At 45.8% G+C, this 10,074-nt stretch overlaps 1 non-coding gene across 1 annotated transcript; it reads left to right on the forward strand.

Moving 5' to 3' along the window:
* Positions 1-309: 309 nt before the first annotated feature.
* On the forward strand, positions 310-441 carry LOC112425792 (U8 small nucleolar RNA). Its single transcript, XR_003016937.2, has one exon. It is a non-coding gene; the product is annotated as a U8 small nucleolar RNA (small nucleolar RNA).
* The last annotated feature ends 9,633 nt before the right edge of the window (positions 442-10,074 follow it).

Consider the following 10,074-nt stretch of genomic DNA (forward strand, 5'->3'; position numbering starts at 1 on the left):
CAAAGAGTTTTAACATGTGGTGTTGGTCTCTTTTCTCTGAACCACATCAAAGAGCACAGATTATTTCCTTTCTGAGAACAAAACTCTTTAACGACAAGAAAGAACAAGAAACCGAGCCGCCAACCAGCCCTATCAGGAAAGACACTGTAACCCTAACAGTGACAAATGATCCACTTCTGCGATCTCTTGTCACTTTTTGAAATTTAACCAAACAGTAATCATGTCCTCGAATATGTGTCTCTAAAACAAAATCGCACTTTTTCACTCTAAAAACTTTTTATAAACCCGGATTAATAATTTAATCCTATTAAATTAGCGGGATAATCCTTACCTGTTCCTCGTTTTGGAGGACAGGTAGAACATAATAACTGGAGTTTGCATGATCCGTGATTAATGTTTCTGTGTAACCGGGATTGCAAACTCTGATTGTTCGTATCTGATTCGTCATGAAAAAAAAAATTAAACCTCATACGACAATTTAACAATGTCTACCAAATGTTTAGCATGAAAGATTTAGCAAAATTACAAGTAGTTAACAAAATAAATAGCAAACTTAGAAATATTTAGCAAAATTACAAGTGATATTATTTCACTCAGCAATGGTATTCGTAGGACTTTATCCAACAGCTATATATACATATGTGCAAAACAATAGATTTAAAAGGTGATTTGTTTCAGTATTTCTTGTGAGAGCAAAATATTGAAAACTATCAGGCCAGGTGTGGTGGCTCACGCCTGTAATCCCAGCACTTTGGGAGGCCGAGGTGGGAGGATCACAAGGTCAGGAGTTCAAGATCAGCCTTGCCAACATAGTGAAACCCCGTCTCTACTTAAAAAAAAAAAAAAAAAAAAAAAAAAAAAAAAAAAAAAAAAAAAAAAATTAGCCGGGCATGGTGGTGCGTGCCTGTAGTCCCAGCTACTTGGGAGGTTGAGGCAGGAGAATCGCTTGAACTTGGGAGGTGGTGGTTCCAGTGAGCTGAGATTGTGCCACTGCACTCCAGCTTGGGCAACAGAGTGAGACTTCATCTCAAAAAAAAAACAAAAGAGAGAACTATCTGATGTCCATAAATGCCATCATACTCCATCACCTGGTGGAATACTATGCAGCTATTAAAAAGAGAGCACTCATATATTCCTATGCAAGGATCTAAAAGACATATTGTTTTAAAAACAAAAACAAAACAAAAATACAAGCTGCAGAATTGTTTATATGCAGTGGTTCTTGACTTTGATGCACATTAGAAATCACTAGGGAGGAACAAAGCTGTCAGGCTGGAGTGCAGTGGTGTGATCATAGTTCACTGCAGTGTCAAACTCCCGGACTCAAGCGATACTCCTACCTCAGCCTCTGGAGTAGCTGGAACTAAAGTGTGTACCACCATGCTCGGCTAATTTATTTATGTATTTATTTTGTAGAGGAGGAGTCCTGCTTTGTTGCCCAGGCTGGTCTGCCTCCCAAAATGCTGACATTACAGGTGTGAGCCACCATGCTCAGCCCTAAAAAGAAATTATTTTAAAATTATTTTTCAGGCAGACCCATCTTTCTGTTTAGCCTAGAAATGGAGCTAAATCATTCTCACTGTGAGAAATATAAGAAAGGCAATATTGCCGGGCACGGTGGCTCAAGCCTGTAATCCCAGCACTTTGGGAGGCCGAGACAGGCGGATCACGAGGTCAGGAGATCGAGACCATCCTGGCTAACACGGTGAAACCCCGTCTCTACTAAAAAATATAAAAAAACTAGCCGGGCGAGGTGGCAGGCGCCTGTAGTCCCAGCTACTCGGGAGGCTGAGGCAGGAGAATGGCGTAAACCCGGGAGGCGGAGCTTGTAGTGAGCCGAGATCCGGCCACTGCACTCCAGCCTGGGCGACAGAGCGAGACTCTGTCTCAAAAAAAAAAAAAAAAAAGAAAGGCAATATTTCTTTTTTTTTTTTTTTTGAGACGGAGTCTCGCTCTGTCGCCCAGGCTGGAGTGCATTGGCACGATCTCCGCTCACTACAACCTCCGCCTCCCGGGTTCAAGCAATTCTCCTGCCTCAGCCTCCCGAGTAGCTGGGACTACAGGTGCCCGCCACCACGCCTGGCTAATTTTTGTATTTTTAGTAGAGACGGGGTTTCACCATATTGATCAGGCTGGTCTTAAACTCCTGACCTTCTGATCTGCCCACCTCGGCCTCCCAAAGTGCTGGGATTACAGGTGTGAGTCACTGTGCTCAGCCAGAAAGGTAATACTTCTTATGAATTATTCAAAGTTAAAATACTTGTCCATTCATTCATCCATCCATCTGTATGCGTGCAATACAAAAGAGATGTGTACAGAATATTTTTACTTAATTTTTTTTTTGAGACAGGGTCCCGCTCTGTTGCCAGGTTGGAGTGCAGTGGCACTATCTAGGCTCACTGCAGCCTCTGTCTCCTGGGTTTAAGTGCTTCTCCTGCCTCAGCCTCCCCAGTAGCTGGGACTACGGGCACCTACCACCACGCCCAGCTAATATTTGTATTTTTTTTCTTTTTTTTTGAGATGGAGTCTCGCGCTGTCACCCAGGCTGGAGTGCAGTGGCACGATCTTGGCTCACTGCAAGCTCTGCCTCCCAGGTTCACGCCATTCTCCTGCCTCAGCCTCCCGAGTAGCTGGGACTACAGGTACCCACCACCATGCCTGGCTAATTTTTTGTAATTTTAGTAGAGACGGGGTTTCACCATGTTGGCCAGGATGGTCTCGATCTCCTGACCTCGTGATCTGCCCACCTCGGCCCCCCAAAGTGCTGGGATTACAGGCGTGAGCCACCGTGCCTGGCCAATTTTTGTATTTTTTTTTTTTTTTTTTGAGACAGAGTCTCGCTCTGTCACCCAGGCTGGAGTGCAGTGGCCGGATCTCAGCTCACTACAAGCTCTGCCTCCCAGGTATACGCCATTCTCCTGCCTCAGCCTCCCAAATAGCTGGGACTACAGGCGCCCGCCACCTCGCCCGGCTAGTTTTTTGTATTTTTAGTAGAGACAGGGTTTCACCGTGTTAGCCAGGCTGGTCTCGATCTCCTGACCTCGTGATCCGCCCGTCTCGGCCTCCCAAAGTGCTGGGATTACAGGCTTGAGCCACCGTGCCCGGCCCAATTTTTGTATTTTTAAATTAGAGACAGGGTTTTGCCATTTTGGCCTGGCTGAACTTGAACTCCTGGCCTCAAGTGATCCACCAGCCTCGGCCTCCCAATGTGCTGGGATTGATTACAGGCGTGAGCCACTGGACGTGGCCTCATTTTACTTTCTTTCTTTTTTTTTTTTTTTTTTTGAGACGGAGTCTCGCTCTGTCACCCAGGCTGGAGTGCGGTGGCCGGATCTCAGCTCACTGCAAGCTCCGCCTCCCGGGTTCACGCCATTCTCCTGCCTCAGCCTCCCGAGTAGCTGGGACTATAGGAGCCCGCCACCTCGCCCGGCTAGTTTTTTGTATTTTTTAGTAGAGACGGGGTTTCACCGTTTTAGCCAGGATGGTCTCGATCTCCTGACCTCGTGATCCGCCCGTCTGGGCCTCCCAAAGTGCTGGGATTACAGGCGTGAGCCACCGCGCCCGGCCTTTACTTTCTTAAATACTTGGAATTCCCTGCACCAAGAAGATGAAAAAGTGAAAAACTCATGGATGGGAAATTTCAAACTTCCTGACACCTTATGTTTTCCTTCCAGAGACAGGTACAAGAGGGTGTGACTGTGGGAAGGGACACACCAATAATAGGAAAGGGGCCCAGGTTGTTTCTTCTGTGAAGGTACCGGTCTGTGGCCTGTTAAGAATGGCAGCGCAGCAGGAGGTGAGCAGCTGCTGAGCCATCATTACCGCCTGAGCTTCGCCTCCTGTCAGATCAGTGGCAGCATTAGGTTCTCACAGGAACAGGAATCCTATTGTGAATGCGCATGTGAAGGATCTAGGTTGCGTGCTCTGTATGGGAATCTATTGCCTGATGATCTGAGGTGGAGCAGTTTCATCTTCCCCGTCCCTGGTCCATGGAAAAATTGTCTTCCATGAAACCAGTCCCTGGTCCCAAAAAGCGTGGGGACTGCTGCCCTAATTCACCCACGAGAGTTTCACATGCTGACAAGATATCTGTGTTCATGAATATGAATTAGATTAAATTTATCATTGGCTCCAATACAATTTCCTCTTCTCTCTCTGTTTGGTAACCCCCAATTCAGGTGCATCTGCAATGCATTCTCAACAATTCATTTCAATTTAGTAAATTGATGACTGAGTGTCTCCCCATTCAAGGTGCCGTGCTAGACACTGGGACAGAAAACTAAATAAAGACTTGATCTTGTAGCAGAAGAGACAGCCAGGTAGGTATCTAGAATTCAGTGTGTTGACTGTGACAGTGTAAGTGCCTATGCTGCCACAGCCTCCTTCTGAGCAAACAGTCAGTTGGTTTCTTATGCAAAGGTCATCCAACGTAGAAACAAATACGCCGAATCTCCTGAGGAGACAGATTAATTTAGGCTAGAGGTCAGTGTGGGACCAACCAAGGTGGCGTCGGAATTCATTTGGACTTGAGGAGTGTACAGTTTCATAAGGCAGAGAAACATATGCTACAAAGAATGAGGAATATTTGTGAGGATTTGGAGCTGTGCCATTCCTTAAAGAGTATTAAAGTCATGAAAAAAAGGCTGGGCGTGGTGGCTCATGCCTGTAATCCCAGCACTCACGAGGTTTAGGAGTTCGAGACTAGCCTGACCAATGTGATGAAACCCTGTCTCTACTAAAAATACAAAAAAAAAAAAAAAAAAAAAAAAACCCACCAAAAATAGCCGGCGTGGTGGCATGTACCTGTAATGCCAGCTACTTGGGAGGCTGAGACAGGAGAATCCTTTGAATCCGGGAGGCAGAGGTTGTAGTGAGCAGAGATTGCGCCATTGCACTCCAGCCTGGGCAACAAGAGCGAAACTGTGTTTCAGAAAAAAAGAAGACTATGATTATCACACATGGGGTTAGGGATGGGGTTGCAGATGAGGTAAACTGGAGGTAGATTGGGGTCGGATTGGGAGGTGAATTTCTGCCTATTCTGATGAAGAGTCATCAGTGCTTTGCAGACATGGCAGTGGCATTACAGATGTGTTTTGGAAGAAAATTCAGGAACAGGGAAGGGTTGTAGTTTGTAGCTATCAGATGCAATGAGGCAGTTAAAAGCTAGACAATTTAGGCCAGTCGCGGTGGCTCATACCTGTAATCCCAGCACTTCAGGAGGCTGGGGTGGTCAGAGTGCTTGAGTTCTGGAGTTCAGAATTAGCCTGGGCAACACTGTGAAACCCTGTCTCTACTAAAAAAGTACAAAAATTAGCCGGGCATAGTGGCACACATCTGTAGTCCCAGCTACTTGGGAGGCTGAGGTGGGAGGATCACTTGAGCCTGGGAGGCAGAGGTTGCAGTGAGCGGAGATCATGCCACTGCACTCCAGCCTGGATGACAGAGTGAGATCCTGTTTAAAAAAAAAAAAAAAAAAAGAATGACCTTCCCTTTTAAGGCTGAACTCTATTCCTCCATTCCACTGTATACATGTTCCACATTGTGTTTCTCCATTCCTCTATCAGTGGACACTTAAGTTGCTTCCACAGTTTAGCTGTTAGAAATGTGAAGGTACAAAGTATCTGTTTGAGTCCCTGTATTAGTCCATTTTCACACTGCTATAAAGATACTGCCTGATGGCCGGGCGCGGTGGCTCAAGCCTGTAATCCCAGCACTTTGGGAGGCCCAGACGGGCGGATCACGAGGTCAGGAGATCGAGACCATCCTGGCTAACCTGGTGAAACCTCGTCTCTACTAAAAAAATACAAAAAACTAGCCGGGAGAGGTGGTGGGCGCCTGTAGTCCCAGCTACTCGGGAGGCTGAGGCAGGAGAATGGCGGGAACCTGGGAGGCGGAGCTTGCAGTGAGCTGAGATCAGGCCACTGCACTCCACCCTGGGCCACAGAGCCAGACTCCGTCTCAAAAAAAAAAAAAAAAAAAAAAGATACTGCCTGATACATTAACCTGAGACTGGGTAATCTGTAAACAAAAGAGGCTTAACTGACTCATAGTTCCCCATAGCTGGGGAAGCCTCAGGAAACTTACGATCATAGTGAAGGCAAAGGGGAAGCAGGCACCTTCTTCACAAGGCGGCAGGAGTGTGAGCCAAGGGAAAGCCCCTTATAAAACCATTCAATCTTGTGAGAACTTACTATTATGAGAACAACATGGGGGAAACCGATCCCATGATCCAATCACCTCCTACCAGGTCCCTCCCTGGACATGTAGGGATTACAATTCAAGGTGAGATTTGGGTGGGGACCCAGATCCATACCATATCAGTGCCTGCTTTCATTTCTTTTGGGGACATACCCCGAAGCATAATTGCTAGATCATATGGTAATTCTAGGGTTAAGTGTTTGAGGAACGGCATTACTGTTTTCTACAGGATTGGCGCCATTTTACGTTCCCACCAGCAATGTACAAGGATTCCAATTTCCCAACATCCTCACCAATTGTTATTTTCTGTTCTGTTTATTTGGATATTAGCCATCCTAATGAGTGACAGCGAAATTTTACTGACATGAACGAACTCATTCTCCAGTGATACCCAAGAAAATAACGGGGACCATTCTGCACTTGGCCGAAGTGAGCATTTTCTTATCTGGAGAGGAGTAGCCCGGGGCCCTCCACTGGAGATAGGGTGGGTGCCCTCCACTCCATCTTCCCTTCTTGGAAACTTGCAGAATTTCTTGTGTTATTCTTGGGAGTGTGATGTGTATAAATAGAATGGGAGGAGGGAAAAAGAAAAGGTTGAGAGCCAGTTCAGAAAGATGCTTGTCATATATTTGGTTGATCTTACTTTTTCAAACTTGTACAGCTTGATGGCTGTGAGCAAATATTTCCACTAGGAATCTGTTGACATTTCCACCATTCTTCTCTTCTTTTTCTGTTCTGTTTTTTTGTTTTTTTCTGCCTAGTCTTTCAGTGTCAATCTTGTGTTAATTTCAGTATGCATTCTGTCCTCGTGCATAAATTAGGTATGGTTTTCTGCTCTTTATTTGAAATTGCCTATTTCTTTTTTTTTTTTTTTTTGAGACGGAGTCTCGCGCTGTGTCGCCCAGGCTGGAGTGCAGTGGCACGATCTCGGCTCACTGCAAGCTCCGCCTCCCAGGTTCACGCCATTCTCCTGCCTCAGCTTCCGAGTAGCTGGGACTACAGGCGCCCGCCACCACGCCTGGCTAGTTTTTTTGTATTTTTAGTAGAGACGGGGTTTCACCATGTTAGCCAGGATGGTCTCGATCTCCTGACCTCGTGATCCACCCGCCTCGGCCTCCCAAAGTGCTGGGATTACAGGCTTGAGCCACCGCGCCCGGCCGAAATTGCCTATTTCTATTGTAAATTACACCAATCATAATTTCCAGTTTACTGCTTTTCTCCAGACATTTTTGCTTTTATTACAAATTCATAAATTAAAAGTCAACTGCTCTCACTCCCAAAGATTAAAAAGATAAAAGCCTGCAATTTGGTGGACACCAATCATCAAATATGCATGTTACACTGAAGAACTGGCTTTGCAATGCTGCAATCCTACTCTTGGGTTGGTGAGGAAGAATGCATGGTTATAGGGGATCCCGAGCTCTCAGTATCTCAGTAGTGCCAGTACAGCTGGGAATCCAAGGCAAAATGTGAACACAGGCATCACGAGGCAGAATTCGAGTTGTGCAGTAATCAGCCAGATGATCTGCAACACACAGATGCTAGCTTTTTTTTTAGATAACCACCAAAATAGAAACACAAAGTTTACACTCAAAGAACACTCAGGGCCCTTAGTGGAGAAATAGCTGCATTGTGCCAGTTATGAATTCTGTTGTTTTTGGTGGTCACAATTTACCGTAGTCGCGCTTAACCATAATTTCACTTTCTACCGTTTCAGTTACCTTCGGTCAATTAAGGTCCAAAAATATTAAATGGAAAATTCCAGAAATAAACAATTCATAAGTTTTAAGTTGCACCTGCCATTCTGAGTAGTGTGATGAAGTCTCGCACCTGCGATGGGATTCCTCCCTTTGTCCAGCGTCTCCATGTCATAGATGTCCCCACTCATGAGTCACCTCAGAGCCTTCTCAGTTATCAGATCAGCTGTCTATGGATTTCAGTGCTTGGGTTCAAGTCACTCTTATTTCACTTCATCATGGCCCCAGTGCGCAAGAATACTGATGCTGGCCGGGCGCGGTGGCTCACACCTGTAATCCCAGAACTCTGGGAGGCTGAGGTGGGTGGATCACCTGAGGCCAGGAGTTCAAGACAAGCCTGGCCAACATGGTGAAATCCCGTCTCTACTAAAAATAAAAAAATTAGCCAGGGATGGTGGCGCATGCCTGTAATCCCAGCTAGTCGGGAGGCTGAGGTAAGAGGATCACTTGAGCCCAGAAGACGGAGGTTGCTGTGAGCTGAGATTGCGCCGCTGCACTCCAGCCTGGGACAAGAGAGTGAGTCCCGGTCTCGGAAAAAAAAAAAAAAAAAAAGAATAGCGATGGTGGAAATTTGGATATGCCAAACAGAAGTTGTAAAGTGCTTGTTTAAGTGAAAAGGTGAAAGTTCTCGACTTAACAAGGAAAAAAAAAAGCCGGTGCTGAGGTTGCTGAGATCAAGAGTGAGAACGAATCTTATATCCATGAAATTATGAAGAAGCAAAAAGAAATTCATGCTAGTTTTGCTGTTGCACCTCAAACTGCAGAAGTTATGGCCACGTTGCTTGATAAATGTTTACTTAAGATTTTAAAAAGGCATTAAAATTGTGGGTAGAAGATATGAACTCAAACATTTCTTTTTTTTTTTTTGAGATGGAGTGTTACTGTTTCCCAGGCTGAAGTGCAGTGGCACAATCTTGGCTCACTGCAGCCTCTGCCTCTGGGTTCAAGCAATTCTTCCACCTCAGCCTCCTGAATAGCTGGGATTACAGGCACCCACCACCATGGCCGGCTGACTTTTTTGTTTTTTATAGTAGAGATGGGGTTTCCCCATGTTGGCCAGACTAGTCTCGAGCTCCTGACCTCAGGTGATCCACCCACCTTGGCCTCACAAAATGCTGGGATTACTGGTGTGAGCCACTGCACCTGGCTGCAACCTCATGAAAAAAAAAAATATATATATATATATATTTTTTTTTTACTATTTATAATATTTTTTAAAAATTATGGTTTTTGGTCAGCTGTGGTGGCTCACGCCTGTAATCCCAGCACTTTGGGAGGCCGAGGCAGGCGGATCATCTGAGGTCAGGAGTTCAAGAGCAGCCTGACCAACATGGAGAAAGCCCATCTCTACTACAAATACAAAATTAGCTGGGTGTGGTAGGAGGTGCCTGTAATCCCAGCTACTAGGGAGGCTGAGGCAGGAAAAATTGCTTGAACCCAGGAGGTGGAGGTTGTGGTGAGCCAAGATTGCGCCATTACACTCCAGCCTGAGAAACAAGAGCAAAACTCTGTCTCAAAAAAAAAAAAAAAAAGAAAAAATCATGGTTTTTGGCTGGGTGTGGTGGCTCACGCCTGTAATCCCAGCACTTTGGGAGGCCGATGCAGGTGGATCACGAGGTCAGGAGTTCAAGACCACCCTGGCCAACATGCTGAAATCCCATCGCTACTAAAAATACAAAAATTAGCTGGGTGTAGTGACGTGTGCCTGTAATCCCAGGTACTCGGGAGGCTGAGGCACGAGAATCGTTTGAACCCAGGAGGTGGAGGTTGCAGTGAGCCAAGATCGTGCCACTGCACGATCTCGCCCAGGCTGGCGAGAAACGTGTATATATATATGTTTTTATTTTTCCACTTTTGTCTCCGTAGTATCAAATATGTTTCTACTGATGGCAATCGGGTTTGGTACCATCTGTGGTTCAGGCCTCCACTGGTGGTTTTGCAGTGTACCCCCTGCAAATAATGGGGGACCATGATCCTCTCCCGCTCATGTTTGGATTAAGTTAATGCTTTAAAATTATGAAATCTGGTCAGGCACAGTGGCTCACACCTGTAATCTCAGCACTTTGGGAGGCTGAGGCAGGCAGATCACAAGGTCAGGAGTCCCAGACCAGCCTGACCA

The sequence above is a fragment of the Macaca nemestrina genome, chromosome 19 (assembly GCF_043159975.1).
Source record: "Macaca nemestrina isolate mMacNem1 chromosome 19, mMacNem.hap1, whole genome shotgun sequence".
In the NCBI taxonomy this organism is placed as follows: domain Eukaryota; kingdom Metazoa; phylum Chordata; class Mammalia; order Primates; family Cercopithecidae; genus Macaca; species Macaca nemestrina.